The sequence below is a fragment of the Oryx dammah genome, unplaced genomic scaffold, assembly GCF_014754425.2.
Source record: "Oryx dammah isolate SB20612 unplaced genomic scaffold, SCBI_Odam_1.1 HiC_scaffold_11, whole genome shotgun sequence".
Lineage (NCBI taxonomy): Eukaryota > Metazoa > Chordata > Mammalia > Artiodactyla > Bovidae > Oryx > Oryx dammah.
The window spans coordinates 12,577,393-12,597,736 of record NW_024070195.1 but is presented as its reverse complement, the minus strand read 5'-3'; positions in this window follow the sequence as shown (position 1 = coordinate 12,597,736).

The window sequence follows — 20,344 nt, the reverse complement described above, 5'->3', positions numbered from 1 at the left end:
CAGAAATCTTGATGTCTAAGTCCCTCACTTTCTAAATAAGTAAATTGAAGCCCGAAGAGGTTAAGTAGCTTGGACAAGTGATTAATCTTCTTAGGAGAAAAACCAGAATTCTAAACCTTGCTGCCATTGGAATTCTCTCTGATTTTGGATTTTCAGCAACATAAACTGCACACAGTGTATTTTCTACATAGATATGCAGAATCAGAGAGTCAGCAGCTGATGTCAGCTCTGCTGACTCCTAACCAAGTTTGATTTTCCCATTGTTATCCTGCTTTTTTCTATAAGTAAACACTTTTCTTGTAACCACGGTATTTACTTATCTTACTGTAATGTATATAAGCATGTGATAAACATATAATGTATGTCTAGCCCTACAGGATGTTACTAGGTGGTAATGTGGAAAAAGAGGTTCTGTATTTAATTAAATTTATGAGTTAAATGGGTTTCTTTATTGCAATAGATCTCAAAGCCAGCAGTAAGCTATTTTGCATTATAAATTGCAAAATAAAGGGAATGGTTAGATACAGGGTACAGTGTTTTCCAGACTTACCCGACCCCAGGTCTGCTGCTGGAAATACTGTTCTGGCAGCCTGAATTTTCACATTTTTCCCTTTCTCCCCATGATTCCATTCTGCCCTTTTCTTTGGTGTTCTTGTTTCTGGGACTTCATTTTTTAATTCTTACCTTCAATTCTCATCCTCCCTCCCAGGTTTCTGTCACTCCAAGTTCCTGCATTTGGGTGCTTTTCCAGTGATAATTCTCCTTCTCTAAGTCTTTGTGTGTGGCCTTTTTCTTCTTCTTCTTTTTTTTTTTTTTTTTTTTTTGTGGGGGAGAGAGGGTGAAGGAGGGGTAAAGAGCTCCAATAAGCCAGTATCTCTTGCAGGTTTAGAGAAGAATGACCAACCTGGGCTCACTCAGATCAGCCTTGACTTAATTGTATCTCAATATATCCATGCCGCAAGGTGGGCTTGTGGGAAAGAGCAGTTCGTACTGATGTCTTGCAGGGCTTGCCCAGAAGTGCCACGAGAGCCACTGGCCCTCTTTGTTGAATTGTCCTCACCTTTCCAGGAACAGCCCAGCAGCAAAACTTCTCTGTACATTATCCAGCCATTGGAGGCTCCCTCTAGACATCAAGTGTCTCACCCGCAAGCCAGTTCCAGCCCCACATTCAACCTTTTGTCTCCGGACAAGGTAGCTCTCTGTGCAAGGTGGCATTTGCACTTTCACTTGTATTCTGCTTTGTTCCTGCTGTTGCTTTGGCACTGCTTGCGCGATCTTAGTGCCCTGACTAGGGATTGAACCCGTGCCCCCTGCAGTGGGAGCCTGGAGTCCCTACCACGGGACCACCACGGAAGTCTCAACATTTATACTTTGCCTGGGAGAATCAGCCTCCCTGATGAGCCCCAGCAGCTATCTCTGTTGCTGTCTTTCTTCTTTCTCAAATGTTCTGTGTTTTCCACATCGTCTTCCTTATTGTATCCACAAAACTCCAGCAGTAATTCTGAACATCCTTTACACATAGGTATGATTTCTCTTCATTTAGAGTTTTAAGGTTTAAAATCCCCTAATTTTCAAGGTTCTTTACAGACTTCATGGTACAGTATTGAGTAGTACCGTGCTTCTTCCATAGGATAAATGGTATCAGGACCTACATTCATGCTGATCCAATTGAATCAACACCTCATGAACTTTTATACTTCTCACAATTTGTCCCTCGGAATTTTTCTCATTCATTCTGAAACTGTGATGCATCCTACACAAATCACTTTTTTTGAGGAGTTTCGGGCCTGTGGCTTCATTGTGGAGACCACAAACCCAAACAAGCCATTTCCAAGGCCAGGTGTGAATTATTGACAGGTAGCGCTTGGGATGGGCTTCCCAGGTGGCACTTGTGCAAGAGAGGTGGGTTCAATTCCTGGGCTGGGAAGATCCCCTGGAGTAGGAAATGGCAACCCACTCCAGTTTTATTGCCTGGGAGATTCTAAGGACAGAAGAGCCTGGCGGGCAACAATCCGTGGGGGTCCCAAAGCATCAGACATGACTGAGCACACACACAGCAGTTTGGATCAACTTTATACTCATCCATGTTCATTTCAAAATTTGGTACTATCTGTAAGAGTAAATCAGAAAGCAAATTCTGAAATGTTGACGGTAAGTAGATTTTTTTGTGTTTCCTATTTTAATGGCTTTCCTAGAGACATACATACCCTTCTTACTATTTTATATTGAATCAGACCTTCCTATGGCTGGTTCTTGTCACACAGGGCTGTCAGCTAGCACCTGACCATGTGTCATCTTTAAGCATTTTGGTGTGCGTTGGCATTTGTCCATAAGGAGCATAGACTCTAATAGGAAATAGGTAGAGAGCTACAACCAGCCATAGACTATCCCATGTACCCCTCATCCAGCCAACCAGCCGTGCCTCTGGGACTCACTAAGTGGTGATAGCCAGTGCATACTCGGAAGGCCCTCTCCAGGTACAACTGAAGGAAACCGTAGCAGAAACGATGCCTGATCTGATAACACCCAGATCCAGGAAAGAAGGCGCTAAAGAAGGTTACTTCTGCTATATACCTGAGCCTCAGGTAATCTGATCGGTACTACCTGGCTGGCCATTAGTTTAACTAAGTTACTCATTTGGGCTCAGGTATCACATCAAGGTGTTAAATTTAATCTCTAAAGACTTACGTGGTTTGGACTCAGAATGTTCTATGAACTCAACTTCTTTCCTTTCTAGTATTGCATCTAAACTCTGTAACTGACCCAGATTTCAGGACTTGGCTGGGAACCACAGGGAAGGTCTGAGGCAGTTACAAGATTCAGTTCAGGATGCTTTCAGTTCTGGTCTGGCTCTTTATTTATTTACTTTTTGGTTGCACCAGATCTTCACTGCTGCTTTCCCTAGTTGTGGCAAGCGATGGTGGCTTCTCTTGTGGCACACAGCTCAAGGCTTCAGTAACTGTGGCACATGGCTCACAGGCTTAGTTGCTCCATGGCATGCAGGATCTTCCCGGACCAGGGATCGAACCCATGTCCCCTGCATTGCAGGGTGGACTCTTAACCACTGGGCCACCAGGGAAGCGTTGGTCTAGCTCTGATAACCCAGCCTGTCCAGGGTTTCCAGTTTTCTGTCTCTCCTGTGATCTGAATGAAACTTAAAACCCTTGGACGGTAGAGTACCAGACTTTCACCATGAGAGTCCAGAGTTCAAGTCTGTTCAAAACCATGGCTCCGTTCCTTTCTTCTATCATCACAGATAAACGTGGCCACAGTGGCGAATTCAGATGGCGAGTTATTAGCTCACACTCTTCTTATGGTATTATTAATCACTTTGTTAGCATTCAAGTAACTTTTTGTTTGTCTTCTTTTCCTTCCTTGGACTAGAGTGTTCTCTTTCATGCATAGAATAATACAAGCAATTTCTACCTCTTTTCTACATAGAAATTTTGGCTTTGGACACACCACTAACAATCACAAATCCAGAGGTTTCCAGGGCATCATTCAGGTAACACATTGGATTAGCCAGGATAGAGAACCACTGACTTAGATGAAACAGGACTTATCCCCGAACCACATCAGGGAGAAGTGAAATCAGAGGTCAGCCAGAGGACAAGGGGAAATAGCTGTTAGATAGGCAACTCACAAATGACAAAGAGACGTTTGTTGAATTTCTCCAAAGATGCACAAATGACCAACAAGCACATGAGAAGAAGCTCAGCATCGCTAACCATTAGGAAAATGCCAGTGAAAATCACAATGAGATACCACCTCATACCCATTAGAATGGCTCCTATTAAAAAATCAGAAAAAAGCAAGTGTTATTGGAGTGGGGAGAAATTGGAATCCTTGTGTGCCACTGGTTAGCGTGCACAATGGTGCAGCCACTGTGGAGAACAAGATCGTAGTTTCTAACAAAATTAAACAGTTTCCGTGAAAAGTGAAAAAAGTTGAAGTGTAAGTTGTTCAGTCGTGTCTGACTCTTTGCAACCCCCTAGACTATAGCCAGTCAGTCTCCTCTGTCCCTGAGATTTCCCAGGCAAGAATACTGGAGTGGGTAGCCATTCCCTTCTCCAGGAGATCTTCCTGACCCAGGGAGTGAACCTGTGTCTCCTATATTGCAGGCAGATTCTTTACCATCTGAGCCACCAGCAATTCCACTTCTGGCAAAGGCCCCGAAAGAACTGCAAGCAGGGTCTGAAGAGATACTTGTCCCCCATGTTCATAGCAGCATTATTCACAATAGCCCAAAGGTGGAAGCAACTTAAGTGTCCACTGACAGATGAATGGATCCACAAAACATGGTCTATACGTACAATGAAATGTGATTCTCTGACACATGTTACAGCATGAACAAACCTGGAGAATATTATGCCGAGTGCAATGAGCCAGTTACAGGAGAACAAATACTGTCAGTCTCAGTCAAATCCCTAGAGACAGAGTACAGAGTGCGAGTACCCAGGGACTGGGAGAAGAGGGGAACAGGGAGTTGTTTCACGGGTGTAGAGTCTCAGTTTCATAAGGTGCAAAGAGTTCTGGGGATGGACTGCACAACAATGAATATGCCTACCACTTCTGAACTGTGCACTTAAAGATGCTTAAGATGGTAAATTTGGTATCACATGTATTTTGCCACAACTGAAAAATAAAATGTTCACCGAATAGACGCAGAGCTGAGAACACCAACTGGCTTCTGTACTGGAGACTTGGTGGAGAACACAGGTGAAGAAGCTGCCTGGGGTGGGAGAATCCTGCAAGCAGCGTACTGCACTTCTTCAAAAAGCAGTGAACTTCAGATGCCCATGGTGTTCAGAAAGAGGAGGGAGGGTGGGAAGTAAGAATCCAGAGAGAAAATCCAGCAAGAGCCGGCACCTAGATAGTGATCCGCCTACAGGTGTTCTTTGCAAAACGGCCTGAGGACCTGGCAAGATGAGGCAGCCCAAGACCCCGTGGATTTTCTAAGTCTCAGAGGGGCTTTTGCAAGGGGCAGGCTGAGCAGATGTCTGCTCACCCCTCTGTTTCCCATTCTAATGAAGCCACAGGGACTGGGCAACCCTAAACCACTGGTGATAGCAAAGCCTCTTCTGTTTGGCTTAGGGCTGTGTATGAGTACTGATGTTTACAACTGAATGGATGTGATGGAGAGGGAATTTATGGCTCATAAAGGAAGAAAAGAAGTCATACTTCTAAGCTCCAGGTGGCGATGCAGGAGACAGAAGAGACATGGGTTCGATCCCTGGGTCTGGAAGATCCCCTGCAGAAGGGTATGGCAACCCACTTAAGTATTCTTGCCTGAAAAATTCCATGGACAGAGGAGCCTGGTGGGCTACAGTCCATGGGGGTCACAAAGAGTCGGACACAGTCGAAGCGACTTAGCATGCATGCTGTCCTGGTGATGTAAGCTGGAAGCTCTCCCGTCAGTCTCACCTCCTGCATCTTCAGGTCCAGCAGAAGCCATCTGCTAAACTCCCCCCTGCTCACATTCCCCAAGGAGTGTGGACAGCATTCTGTAGGCCAATGAAAACCACCAGCTTTCCCCACCCTCTTCCACCACTTCCACACCTCCTCAGCTTACTGTCTTTTTTTTTTTTTAACCTCAGCACTTCCTCAACAGGGTGGAGCACCTAATTAAATATTTTGGTGTAAAGGGGTTTTTCTTCAGGCTGTTGCCGATGAAAAGGGAAGTCGTCTTAGTGCTAAGACAAAGATTTTGAAGTTTTCCAACTGCTTCCAGAAGTGTGGACAGCTAGCCACCTGACTCGGAATTACCTGAGAGACCTGTTTAAAATGACACTTCCTAGGCTGTAACCCAGGCCCACTCTTCCACACGGTCTTTGGAGGTGGAGCCCGGGAACTGCCTTTTAACAAGGTGATTCTTAAGCCACTGAGAATTGAGACTGTCTTCAAAGGGCAGTTACCAGAGAGAGGCTGCTGAGTGAGTGACCTTGAGGCAAACAGGTGCAGAGACAAAGGAGGAAATATTGATTGATTATCTCCTTTCAAGTATTTTGTATATAAATTATGCCATTTAAAGTTATCAATGGAAGATTGCCAACAAAGGTCTGTCTAGTCAAAGCTGTGGTTTTTCCAGTAGTCATGTGTGGATGTGAGAGTTGGACTATAAAGAAAGCTGAGCACCAAAGAATTGATGCTTTTGAACTATGTTGTTGGAGAAAACTTTTGAGAGTCCCTTGGACTGCAAGGAGATCCAACCAGCCCATCCTAAATGAAATCAGTCCAAGTGTTCATTGGAAGGACTGATGCTGAAGCTGAAACTCCAATACTCTGGCTACCTGATGCAAAGAACTGACTCATTTGAAAAGACCCTGATGCTAGGAAAGATGGAAGGCGGGAAGAGAAGGGGACGACAGAGGATGAGATGGTTGGATGGCATCACTGACTCAATGGACATGAGTTTGAGTAAACTCCAGGAGTTGGTGATGGACAGGGAGGCCTGGCGTGCTGCGTTCCACGGGGTTGAGGAGAGTCAGACATGACTGAGTGACTGAACTGAACTGAACTGAAGTGACTTAGAACGTGAATCTAGTTTGTTGTTTGTTTTAGACTGAAACACAGGATCTTAGTTTAGCAGGATCTTAGTTTCCCAACCAGGGATTGAACCTGGGCCCCTGGCAGTGAAAGCACAGAGCCCTAACCCCTGGACCAGGGAATTCCTTGAATCCAGTTCTAACTGAAAGCCCGTGGCTCTGCCAGCTCCCAGAATCTGTCCACTTTCGCATTCGTTGGGAAAGCCTAGAGAGTGATGAACTGAGTGCCTGCGTCCCGTTTACCTTCAGACCCTGTGTTCATTTACACCCAATGTACCCAGAGACCATTATATCTGCAACGCAAGCCCTTCACCCAATAGGAGGCTCAGGACCTTCCAGGCACCTACTTCGTTAAAATTAGAATGTATAAACAAAACATTAAAAATAGAAACAAATAGCTCCTCCTCATGGGACGAGTGTGACATCTGACAAAAGGAAGCGACACACCCTCAAATAAGGAAGAACTAGCCAAGTCCACGGGTGTGGTCAGATATAGCAAACGTTCCCCTTCAGATCACATTTGAGCTTTGACCAGCTGCCGTTTTCATTCACCAGGAAGAGTTCACTTTCTGAGCTCTTGTGTAGTCAGTGCCTCTTCCTTCACATCCTCGTCCTTGGAAAGGCTCTGGTAGTCACGGTGGTCGCAGTTCTTGGGGAGGAGATCAAGCAGTGAAGCAATCAGATGGTCATCCCACCAAGGTTTAGTAAGAAGCTGCAACTGTGTGCAAAAGTTAAAGATAAACAAGGCATCACACCTGCTCCCAAGGAGCTTACAGTCCAGTGGGGGGAGTCGCAGTAGACAGCCTGTCTGAACAAAGATCCACGCACAGTGAGTTTGGGGAGCACTATGGAGCAGTGCTGAATCATTGTGGCCCAACCCAGGACTGGGCAGCAGGAGAGGACAGGGAAGGCTTCCTGGAGGAAATTACATCAAGAGAAAGGCTTGGAGGGATGAGGGGGAGTGGCTAGCTGAAGGGGGCTGGTGGAAGAGCCACCATGAGCAAAGCCAAGAAGGGAAGAAAACAGCATTGAGACGAAGGGTAAATCTGCGTCTACTGCAGGGATTCCCATCAACTATTTCCATGTGGCTACATCAGCACGTCGTTTTCTAGCAGACTTTCCCAAAGCCTTTATTTCTCCAAAGGCCTTTTGGCTGTTGCCCTTTGTAGTTTCCCTAACCAGCTTATTGGCACTGAAATTAGCAGAAGTTCATCTGGTCTACCTTTCCCTCCATGAAATCTCTGTTTTTTCCATTTGAAGTTTAGAGCATTTGTATTCTGTTTTCCACCCACACTCAACAATTCCTTAATGTTTAGACATTCTGTTGGGAGACTGTTTTTAGTTGAAAAGGCTGAAACTATCTTATTTGATTATTGTGAGATGAGAGGGAAGAGTAAGGTATGTATCTGATGATGTTAAATCTGGAAAGTAGAAAGCTTTCTTGAAGAGGTGGGATGACTCTGAGGGAGAGGATTGCCCATCCATTCGAAACACAGCCCCCTTGAAGTGTGAAGTGCTTTGGTCTGGCCAACCAACAAATGAGAAGTGTTCCCTCTTTTGGCCAAAGTCTTGAATTTTAATCAATGTATTTCATCATTCAGAGCAGGCCCAGTGCCACATAAACAATCTCCCACGTTTCTTTTAATTACTTCCTCATGAGAACAGATTTTTATGGATTGAAAGTCTATATTAATACAAATAGGACAAGAAACAGAGAAATCTGAGCCAACTGACTATTCCTATGGGAAATGCTGCCACACATTCAGAAACTGATTGGAAGGGCCCAAAGATGTGGAAATCCTTGGAAATTTTTCTGCAGGAAAATAAAAGTTTGTGGAATTGCAATAATGAGCACTGGGGCAATGGAGCATCAGTGACGACACATTACAAATATAATAAGCTTTCTTTTGACCTTAAAGGAATAACCCCAACCCAAGCTATGTGATCACCAATGAAAGTCTTACAGCACAAAGTGTGACTCCTGATAGAAGAGTGAAATTCAGTTGTTCTCTTAAGTTCTCTATCATGCCTTTGTAATAGAACGATGAATCCTAATTGCAGAGCCCAGGAATGACACAGTTATTAAGGACCCCAATCGTAAATGGAAGACTAGACCACTGTCTTAAGTCAAGACTGACTACGTAATTTGCAGGACCCAGTGTGAAATAAAAACATGGGGCACCTTGTTTACGAATTATTAATAATTTCAAGATGGCAACAGTAGAGTGTTAAATCAGGCATAAGGTCTTTCATAGGTCACACACACATGAAGCTAGTCCTACTTGGGTACTTTCTTTGCAGACCCTAAGACTCTAGTTTATTTGGGAGGTAATTCCATGAAGCATCAGCAGGAGGAGTGGGGAAGTGCCAAGGAACTGAAAATGACCATGTCCCTGGAGAAAAAGAAGAAAAAAATTGAAAGGTTTTAATATCTTTGTTATTGATTTTAAAAATATATTTATTATTTCTTTGGTTGTATTGGGTCTTAGCTGCAGCACTCAAGACCTTTGATCTTCACTGTGGTGTGCAGCATGTGGGGTCTAGTTTCTCCCCCCAGGGACCAAACCCAGGCCCCATGCATTGGGAACATGGAGTCTTAACCACTGAGCTGTGAGGAAAATCCCTACCCTGCCTGTTCTTGCATGATGTCTGTTTTTTCCATTAGACCCCTTAGCATATTAATCATACTTATTTAAAATTCCTGGCCTGATAATTTTAACATCTCTGTGATATTTCAGCCTAATCTCATGCTTGCTCCATCTCTTCTGTGTTTTTTGCCTTTTAGTCTGCCTTGTAATCGTTCATTCAATGCTGGATGTGGTGTACTGAGTTTTAAAAAAGAAACCACTCCTATAAACAGGCCTTCAATGATGTGCTGATAAGGGGTGACAGAAAGGGGAGCATTTCTTTTTTAAACCATCCTATGATTAGGACTCAGTCTTTTTTCTTTTCTTTTAAAAAAATTTTTTGTCTGTAGCATGCACATGGGATCATAGTTCTCCGACCAGGGATTGAACCCACACCCCCTTCAGTAGAAACACAGAGTCTTAACCACTGGACTGCCAGGGAAGTCCTGGGACTTGGTCTTTTAGTGTGCCTAAGCCTCTGGACCGTGAATTTCACACATAATTCTCAGTTTCCCGCCTCCTCTTCAAGTAGGACAGGATGACTGGAGTGGGCTCTGGAATTGGGTATTTCTCTTCTGTCACGTGGAAGGCTCGAGCCAGCTAGTTAAGTATTTTCCTCTCCCAAGATCAGTTGCTGCTGCTAAGTCACTTTAGTCGTGTCCGACTCTGTGCAATCTCCTAGACGGCAGCCCACCAGGCTCCACCGTCCCTGGGATTCTCCAGGCAAGAACACTGGAGCGGGTTGCCATTTCCTTCTCCAATGCATGAAAGTGAAAAGTGAAAGTGAAGTCGCTCAGTCGTGTCTGACTCTTAGCGACCCCATGGACTTCAGCCTACCAGGCTCCTCCGTCCATGGGATTTGCCAGGCAAGAGTACTGGAGTGGGTTGCCATTGCCTTCTCCCCCAAGATCAGTTAGTCTTTGATAAAACCCCAGAAGATTAGCTCTGGTTAAGTAGTTTCTCCCAAGAACAGAGCTTGTTAAGAGCAGAATGTATTTCAGGTGTATTTCAAAATGACTCCTTTTCCTCTTCTGCTGGAATCACAAGGAGATTTTTCTCTGAAACTCACTGTGAGGACCTGCTAGAGATTCTGAAGGCAAAGCTCACAAAAATGTGGAGTGGCTCCCAATTACTGGGTCCCTCTGGAGTTTTTATCTCTTAGTCTTATCCACATGGAGCCTCCAGCAATTTGTCAACTACAGCTCAAGTTCCCTACTCCAGCCCTGGTTCCCGCAAAGGTTTCTGCTCCAGTAAGTTGTGATTCTTCGTATTTGCCTGTCAGTCTGTCTAATTCTGGGGGCAGCAGTTTGTCCTGTGACCTCCCTTCTCTTACAGATTTAAAAAGAGTTGATTCTCAAGTTTGTTCAGATTTTTACTTGTTGTTAGGATAGTTCAGTTCAGTTCAGTTCAGTCGCTCAGTCGTGTCCGACTCTTTGCGACCCCATGAACCACAGCATGCCAGGCCTCCCTGTCCATCACCAACTCCCAGAGTCCACCCAAACCCATGTCCGTCGAGTCGGTGATGCCATCCAACCATCTCATCCTCTGTCATCCCCTTCTCCTGCCCTCAATCTTTCCCAGCATCAGGGTCTTTCCAAATGAATCAGCTTTTCACATCAGGTGGCCAAAGTATTGGAGTTTCAGCTTCAACGTCAGTCCTTCCAATGAACACCCAGGACTGATCGTTAGGATGGACTGGTTGGATTTCCTTGCAGTCCAAGGGACTCTCAAGAGTTGTTAGGATAGAGAGGTGACTTTTAGCTTCCTATATGCTGGACCAGAAACCAGAAGTCTTATTAGAGTCTATCTTTGTTTTTATTGTTAAATAACAGATTACCACAAATTTAGCTACTTAAAATAATACTGATTTATTATATCACAGTTCTGCCAGTGTGAAAACCAGGTGCAACATGGCCAAGTTCTCAGCTCAGGCTCTCACAAGGCTGAAATTGTAGCGTCAGCTGGGCTTGATTTGGAGACTTGGCTGATGAAGAATCTGCTCTGAGGCTCACGCAGGTTGTTGACATAATTCAATTCCTTGTGCTTGTAGGACTGAGGTCTCTTGTCTTCTTGGTAGAGGTTAATCTCAAGTCACTCTCGATTTTTAGAAGCTGTTGCCCTGTGTCCCCCTCCATCTTCAAAACCAGCAGCAGAGAACCTTCCTGGTATTGAGTCCCTTTCCCACTTTCAACCTTTTCTTTAGGGTGAGCGTACATGATTCAGTCAGACTCAGCAAGCAACCTCCCTTTCTTAGCTCTGCCATACGACATGACCCAATCAAAGGAGTGATTCTCATATCATAGTCACAAGTCTTGAGGATTATGCAGGGTGTGTGTACCAGGGCAGGAATGTTAGAGGCCACCGTAGAATTTTGCCCCCTACAGACTAGGTCCTTAAGGGCAGAGATTGTATAGAAAATGCTTCAAAGCCTAGCGCAGAGCCTGCCCATAGAGTTGTTGCTCAGTCGCTAAGTCGGATCCAACTCTTTTTGACCTCATGGACTGCAACACCCCAGGCTTCTGTGTCCTTCAGTATCTCCCGGAGTTCGCTCAAACTCATGTCCATTGATACAGTGAGAACTGAACAACTATTGTTGAGCTAAAGAAACACATCATTGACCATTGCATTTAAAATGGCCTGCCCTCAGTAACCTTTTATGGACTTTATCTTCTTAGCACTTGTTACCACCTGACATTATATGTGTATTTGTTTATTTATATATTATTTGTTCGTTTTCTGCCCTCCCATCGCTCCAATGAAAGCCCCACTGAGGCATGGACTTTTTCTAGCTTATTCACTCACCACTGAGTCCTCAGTGCTTAAAATGGACCTGGCTCCTTGTGGCAGCTGTTAATAAAAATCTGGTAAACGAATGAATGGCTGAACAATCGCAAACCATCCACACGTTAATGAAGGTGCTACTTTCGGGCTATAGAGTTATATGAGTAAATGTTCCAAATTTCAATCAAGGATAACTTGCATGTATTCGAGAGACTCCAAAACATGGGCATTCATGGAATGCCTACCGTGTGCCCAGGAGGATGCCAAGTATCTTAACCAGCGTGGTCAATAGAGCAACCAGAGACAAAAAACTCAAGACCTAAATCGGACCACGTCCCTCTTCTGCGCAAGAGCTTCCGATGGCTCCCATCCCACTCTGGGAGAAAGCGAAAGTCATCCTAATGGCCTGTAAGGCCCCAGTGACCTGCCCCATCCCTGTTGCCCCCTGCCTTATCTCCCTGTTTCCCTCTCTGTCTCCCCTCCAGTCCTCCTGGCTCCTGGATGTTGCTTATACCAAGCTCGCTCCCAGATCAAGGCCTTTGCGCCTTCTACTGGGCCTGCTTGTTCCCCAGATGCTCGCATGAATGGTTCCCTCAGCTCTTTCAGTCTTCACTCAGTTTCCACGTTCTAAGTTGGAGCCTTCCATGGCCACTCTATTTACAATCACAGGTATTGATTATCCCTCCTCACCTAGAACTCGCTCTCTTCCCTACTCTAGTTTTCTCCTTAGTACCACGAACCACATACATTTCCTTTATTTGTTTCGTTTATTGAGTTGTCTTCTCCCTCTGGAATGAAAGAAAAGCAGGGATTTTTGCCCATGTTGTTCATTGCTGTATCCCCAGCACCTAGTATAGTGCCTGGCACATAGTAGGTCCTTGATAAATATTTGTCATATCCTTGAGAGCTGACAAGGATATAGCAGCAGCTCCAGTGAACTCTGATTCAATATTTACCTGGTTATTTCAAACTCCCAGGTTCTCAGGTCCTCAGGTCCTCATCCCAAGAGAAAATACAACCCCATCTCCCATCCTTTAAACAATTCCTAAACCCCTCAGGAGAAGAGATTTTGATGTCTTCTAAGAAACCTGGTTGTCTTATTCTTTTCAATAGCAAAGTGCTTCTTAGCAACTCCTAGTAACATCTGAGCCTCCTGTTGCCTTTGTAGTTGGCAGGAAGAAGTAGGCTAAAGTAACTGAGCCTTTTATCTGAGCTAATGAAAGCACTTTGAGTCATTGTTTGCAATGGCTCGACCCTCCTTAGGAGAACTGTTGAACAAAAACATAAATGTGAGGTCTTGGGAATTCAAAGGGAAGATCAACAAAGGCTCGGGAGAGAAGGGAGTACAGAAAACCCTGTAGTTGTTACAATGCCTGGGCATCAACCAGAGGATTTAGGCTTGGACGGTGGAGCTGTGTTTGAATCCAGTATTCACAGTCCGTGATTGGCTCTCCTCCTCTGCCCCCGTTTTCATTTCATTCACTTTTTAATAATGCCACCTCACATTTCACACAATTGCAGCTCTTGAACCTCACTCCCAGCATGACTTTATTCTAGTAAGCTAACCACACACAGCAGTTTCTAATGGATTCTAAACGGTGGCTGGACCACATCTGTAATTTGGGGTTTTGAAGAAAGTAAAAGAACCATAACGGTCCTCTCTCCTCCTGAGTCTCTCTCTGTGGTAGATTTGTCCAATAGAAACTCAGTGCATGCTCGCAAGCCTCAGATACTTAGAAGAATAGACACATCCCTTGGTGTTTTCTCAAGAACTAACCCCCTCAGAGCCTGCTCTGGTTAGCCTGATTATTGATATTTTCCTCAAACATAAGTGGGACTTCCCTAGTAGCTCAGTTGGAAAGAATCTGCCTGCAATGGGGGAGACCCAGGTTCGATCCCTGGGTTGGGAAGATTCCCCTGGAGAAGGGAATGGCAACCACTCCAGTATTCTTGCATGGAGAATTCCATGGACAAAGGAGCTTGTGGGCTACAGTCCATGGGATCGCAAAAAGTCGGACACGACTGTGTGACTAACTTTCCTTTCCTTGTCCTTCAGATATAAGGATGAGCCAAGATCTCATTTAACTAGTTTATACCATAAGAGATGAGGTCATTTGGACTGGCCAGGATGTGTGTTGTTTTTGAGTCCTAAGATGGATGTTGCACTGTCTATATTGATAATTGCATTTTATATAAATACAAGCACCTGCTTATATGTGCAGAACAGAAAAAAATGTGGAGAAAGAAAACAGTTCAGAGGTTGCCTGGGATTAAGAGGTGAGAGCAAGGATTGACTGCAGTACACGCAGGGAACTTTTGAGGGGTGATGGAAGTATTCTAAAACTAGATCGTGATGAGTCTTGAACAACAGTATAAATTTACTAAAACTCATCAAACAGTACATTCAAAAATTCCAAATTTTTAAAATTCAATTTACACTAGCATCAGAAAGAATAAAATGCTTAAGAATAAATTTAATCCAGAAGATGTAAGACTTGTGCTCTGAAAACTATAAAACATTGCTCAAAGAAGGGAAAGAACACGTAAATAAATGGAGAGATAGATTGGACGACTTATATTGTTAAGATGTCAATACTTCCCAAGTCGACAGAGTCCGTGCAATCCCGATCAAAATGTCAATGGCCTTTTTTGTAGATGTCCTCAAATTCACATGGAAGTCAGAAGGATCTCAAATAGCCAAAACAATATTGAAAAAGAAGATAGGTAAGCATGTGAAATGAGTATGTGAAAATATGTTCAACTTCACCAGGCATTAAGGAAATGCAAATCAAAACCACAATGAGATGCTGTTTCACACTCACTAGGATGGAAATGGTACCACCACCCCAATAACAATAGAAAATAAGAAGCATTGGCAAGGATGTGAAGAAACTGGGGCCCTTGTACCTTGCTGATGAGAATGTAAAATGGAACAACTTCTATGGAAAACAGTTTGGTGGTTTCTCAAAAGCAAAACATAAAATTACCATAAGACCAAACAATTCCACTCCTAGGAATATACCCAAAAGAAGTGAAAGAAGAGAGTCAAGTGGACACTTGTGTGCCACTGTTCACTGCAGCATCATTCAAAATAGTCAAAAGATGTAAGCAAACCAAACAGCTATCAACAGATGAACGAATAAACAAAATATAGCATATACATACAATGGAATATTATTCAGCCTTAAAAAGAAATCCTGCATCACTTTGCCCACAAAAAAAAAAAAAAAAAATCCTGAAGTCCTGACCCATGATCCAGCACGTACTATAAATGGGTGAACCTTGAAAACATTTTCCCAAGTGAAAGAAGTCAGACACAAAAGGACAACTATTGTAGGATTCCATTTATATATTTAGATGAGGCAGATTCATAGAAGCAGAAAATAGAATGGTGGCTGCCTGGAAAATGGGAGGTTATTGTTTAATGATTACAGAGTTTCTGCTTGGGGTGATGAAAAGTTTTTGGAATAGATAGTGGTGATAATTATACAACACTTGTCAGTGTACTTAATGCTCCTATACACTTAAAATGGTTAAAATGGCAAGTTTTATGTTACATATATTTTACCACAATAAAAAATAAATAGAAGCAACTAGGTCACTCTGGAAAAATTAACTTAAAAATTCCAATTTCAAAAAATAATAATAATGTGTACTGTGTGCAACGACTCATCTGTTTCTTATCACCCCTGAGTAAACCCGGTCCTGTGTCATATAGAATTTGAGATACATTCAATGCTGACTAACTCTTTAAAATGGGATGATAGAAAAATCAGTTACGAGGGGGATAGCTCTAATCTATAAAACCAGATTAAGATTTACTGGGTAACATTCATGGAGAGCAATCTTCCAAGCAATAAAACATGTTTCCTGAGTGAGAGAAGAAACTTCTATTGAAACAGTTGCTAGTCTGGTATGCTGCCAATGACGGAGTGTAGAAGATGCTAGAATTTTCCATGTACATGAATGACAAAAATGATAAATAAAGGGCACCAATTAAAACATCTTCCTTACTTGTTAAGGCAAAATATGCCCTAAAACACTGCCAACGATTTTCAGATGTCAGCCAGCAAATGACACCATCATCAAAACTTTGCTAGAATTTATTTTTCACTCACGTTCTTGCCAACTCAAGCTTCGTAAACTTTGCATCTGTCACATAGGCTGATGAGGACTGTTCCCATGCTGGTGATGGAATTTAGTGCAAGGCTTAGAGGGATGCTGGCTTCCGTGGTGGCTCAGATGGTAAGGAATCCGCTTGCAATGCAGGAGACCCAGGTTTGATCCCTGGGTCAGGAAGATCCCCTGCAGAAGGAAATGGCAACCCACTCTAGTATTCTTGCCTGGAGAATTCCATGGACAGAGGAGCCTAGTGGGCTACAATCCATTCAGTCGGACTCGGCTCAGCGACTAACACTTTCACTTTTCTTTAAAGGGGTTGGTCTGAGGCTTCCTTGTATCAGCCACATGTGAAGTACTACTGACCTGAGGAATCATCCACACTGGTTAGAGGGGCCACCAATGGGAAAAATCTTATTTTTTTTCTTGTCACATACTGCTTTCCATGTTACCATATCCTTCTTTTTTTTTTTTTCTTTTGATCGAAGTGTAGTTGATTTACAATGTGTGAATTTCTGCTCTACAGCAAAGTGATACGCATATATGAGGCTTCCCTGGTAGCTCAGCTGGTAAAGAATCTGCCTGCGATGCAAGAGACCTGGGTTCAATCCGTGGGTTGGGAAGATCCCCTGGAGGAGGGTATGGCAATCCACTCCCATATTCTTGGCTGGAGAATCCCCACGGACAGAGAAGCCTGACGGGCTATAGTCCATGGAATTGAAAAGAGTTGGACACAACTGAGTGGATAAGCATAGGATGTATATATATACATTCTTTTTTATGTCCTTTTCTATTATGGTTTATCCCAGGACATTAAATATAGGACCTTATTATCTCCTCTATATATGATGGTTTGTATCTGCTAGTCCATTCTAAAGGAGATGGTCCTGGGTGTTCTTTCGAAGGAATGAAGCTAAAGCTGAAACTCCAGTACTTTGGCCACCTCATGCAAAGAGTTGACTCATTGGAAAAGACTCTGATGCTGGGAGGGATTGGGGGCAGGAGGAGAAGGGGATGACAGAGGGTGAGATGGCTGGATGGCATCACCGACTCGATGCACGTGAGTCTGAGTGAACTCTGGGAGTTGGTGATGGACAGGGAGGCCTGGCGTGCTGCAGTTCATGGGGTCGCAAAGAGTCGGACACGACTGAATGACTGAACTGAACCGAATCGTAAACTCCCAGTCCATCCCTCCGCCTTGGCGACCACGCATCTGTTCTCTCAGTCTGTTTCTGCTTCATAGGCAGGTTCATTTATATTTTAGATTTCACACATAAATGACATCATGTGGTATTTGTATTTCTCTTTGTGACTTAACTTCACTTAGTATGATAACCTCTAGGTCCCTCCACGTTGCTGCAAATGTTATGATTTCTTTCCTTCTTACAGCTGAGTAGAGTATTTCATTGTATGTATGTACCTTATCTTCTTTATCCATTCATCTGTTGATGGACATTTAGGGTCTTTCCTTGTCTTGACTATTGTGAATAGTGCTGGTATGAACATAGGGGTGCATGTATCTTTTTGAATTATAGTTTTGTCTGGGTACCTACGCAGGAGTGGGATTACTTCTGCATTGCCTGCACTGCAGCCGGATTCTTTACCACTGCAGGGGATCTGGGTTCAAAACCTGGTCAGGGAAGTAGATCTCACGTGCCGCAACTAAGATTTCACAGGCTGCAACTAACGATCCTGCTTGCTGCAACTGAGAGCTGGTGCAGCCAAATGAATACATATGATACATAAGTAAATGGTTTAAGAAAAGGTGGTGAAGCAGACATCAGAGTTCTCCCTAAAGAGCACCCTGGGCCACACTGAGGACCAGGTTAGCTCCTGTAACTTTACCAGTAGCACCTGCTCTCCTTCAGTCAGTGCTGGGGTTGGCCTTGCCCCCCATGACCGCTTTGTCAAGGTCATTTCTTGGTATGGCAATGACTTTGCCTACAGCATGGTTGGGCTTAGAGCCCACGTGGCCTCTGAGGAGTAAGAGCCCCTTGGGTCACCAGCCTCAGTGAGATCATGAGAAGATGAGAGAGGCCCTTAGCTGCTGGGGAGACCTTGGCCCACCCCGGTTCCCCAACACACTGAGCATCTCCCATCCTCAACACGGTTTCCACCCCAGAACCCTGAAGATGAGGAGAGGCTAAGGAGCCCTACCTTGTCATGTGCCATCTATGAAGTATCCTGTACCCACCCCCCCATTAGAGATACACTGTTAAGTAGTAAAGCAAATATGCTAAAATGTTAGTAGCATCGAAAGGGCAGGTATATGGAGGTTAACTGCACAGTCTTTCCATTTGCCCATACTTTTGAAATTTTTCCACAATTACATGGTGGGAGAGGGCTTACTGCAAAGTTGAGACTCATAATAGAATACAGGTAGCAAGTTATCAGGAATCATGTTACCACGGGGTTGAAGCAATCTGCAAGTAGCTTGAGAATTAATTACACATATGGACTAATGAGTCTGTTTACACATCATCTAAAGACTTAATTGAGTGCTTATCCAACATGACCTTTGCTTTTAATCTCTGATGGGAAATGATTAAAGAGTGTGCCAGCAGAAAAACAGCAATCAGTTGCTACTGTGTACAGGTTAAGTCCTGTGCAATGAAGACAGAGAAGAACTTGTGTTGCAATTCCCTGCCCCCCCTCCCCAAGCCCAGGATAGTGGTCACAGGAAAAAGATTTAGGTTATAAACAATTAGAAAGTATTCAGTAACCTTATACTTCAAATGCTTTCTGTGGTCACTCTGTCATTCTTATTTTATTTAGTTTTGGTTGTACTGGGTCTTTTGTTGTGCTCAGGCTTTTTCTAGATGGGGCAAGGAGGGCTGTTCTCTAGTTGTGGTGTGCAGGTTTCTCATTGCAGTAACTTCTCTTGTGGAGCACGGGCTCCAGGCTGCATGGGCTTCAGTAGCTGCAGTGTGAAGGCTTAACTGCTCGGAGGCATATGGGATCTTCGCAGGCCAGAAATCCAACCCATGTCCCCTGCACTGGCAGGCAGATTCCTATCCACGGTACCACCAGGGAAATCCCATCCAATCATTTAATTTATTAGACAACTATTTATTGGAAGCTCATGATATGTTGGCACTGTTCAAGATGCTGAGGATTTTTTAGAAAGCAGTGACTAAAAGAGTAAAATAAGACTAGCCCTTATGGTGCTGACATTGCAGTGAAGAGAAAAGACCAAAGAAATAAATAGAGTAGATGTCACCTGGTAGTAAGTGTGATGGAAGGGAGGGAGATAAATAAAAATAAGGATGGGAGGGAGTTAGGGGGTGCTGGGGTAGAGATGGACTGGCTTGCAGTTCCCGGGATGGTTAGAAAGGGCATTTCTAGAAGGGAGCTCTTGATCAAAGACCCCAAGTCAGTAAGGTAGTGAGCCAGTTGGGAACCTCGGAGAGGAACATTCCAGGAAGAGAATAAAGACCTTTGTAAAGGCACTAAAGAGAGAACGTGCCCAGTGGGTCAGAGAACAAGAAGGAAGCCACTCTGGGCTGGAGTAATTGAGGGGGTTGTGAAGGGAGGTGAGGGCAGAGAAGTGGGGTGCAGGCTGGGGAGATGATGCCAGTCCTCTGAAGCCCTCATAAAAGTGACTGTGGCCACTGGAGGATTCTCGACAGAAGACTGGCATGATTTGCCCAACATTAAACATTTGTTGGCTACTGGTGCTGTTCTAGAGTTTGGACCTTCCAGGCATGGAAAACCATAAGCATAGGGCTTGGTTATTAGTTAAGGTTAATCTGGACAGTGAGGTTTCATTCAGATTTTTCCTTTCTCTGGAAATAAATTTTTTAATTATGTTAAAAAAATTTTTTTAACATAAATTTTTACCATCATAACCATTTTTAAGTATGCAGCCAGTAGAGTTAAGCCTGTTCAGAATGTTGATCAAAATATCTCCACAACATTTTCATTTTGCAAAACGAAAACACAGTGCCCATTAAACAACACCTTTCCATTACTTCCTCCTCCCAGGCCTTGCCAACTACCATTCTACTTTCTCTGTCTATGAATATGACTACTCTAGGTACTGCATATACGTGGAATCATGCAGTATTTGTCTTTTTGTGACTGGCATATTTCACTTAACATACTATTTCTCAAGGTTCATCCATGTTGTGACATGCGACAGGATTCCCTTCCTTCTCAAGGCTGAATAATATTCCATTGTATAGCTCTAGCATATATTTTGTTTATTTATTCATCCATTGATGGATACCTGGACACTGCTTCTATCTCTTGGCTATTATCAACAATGCCACT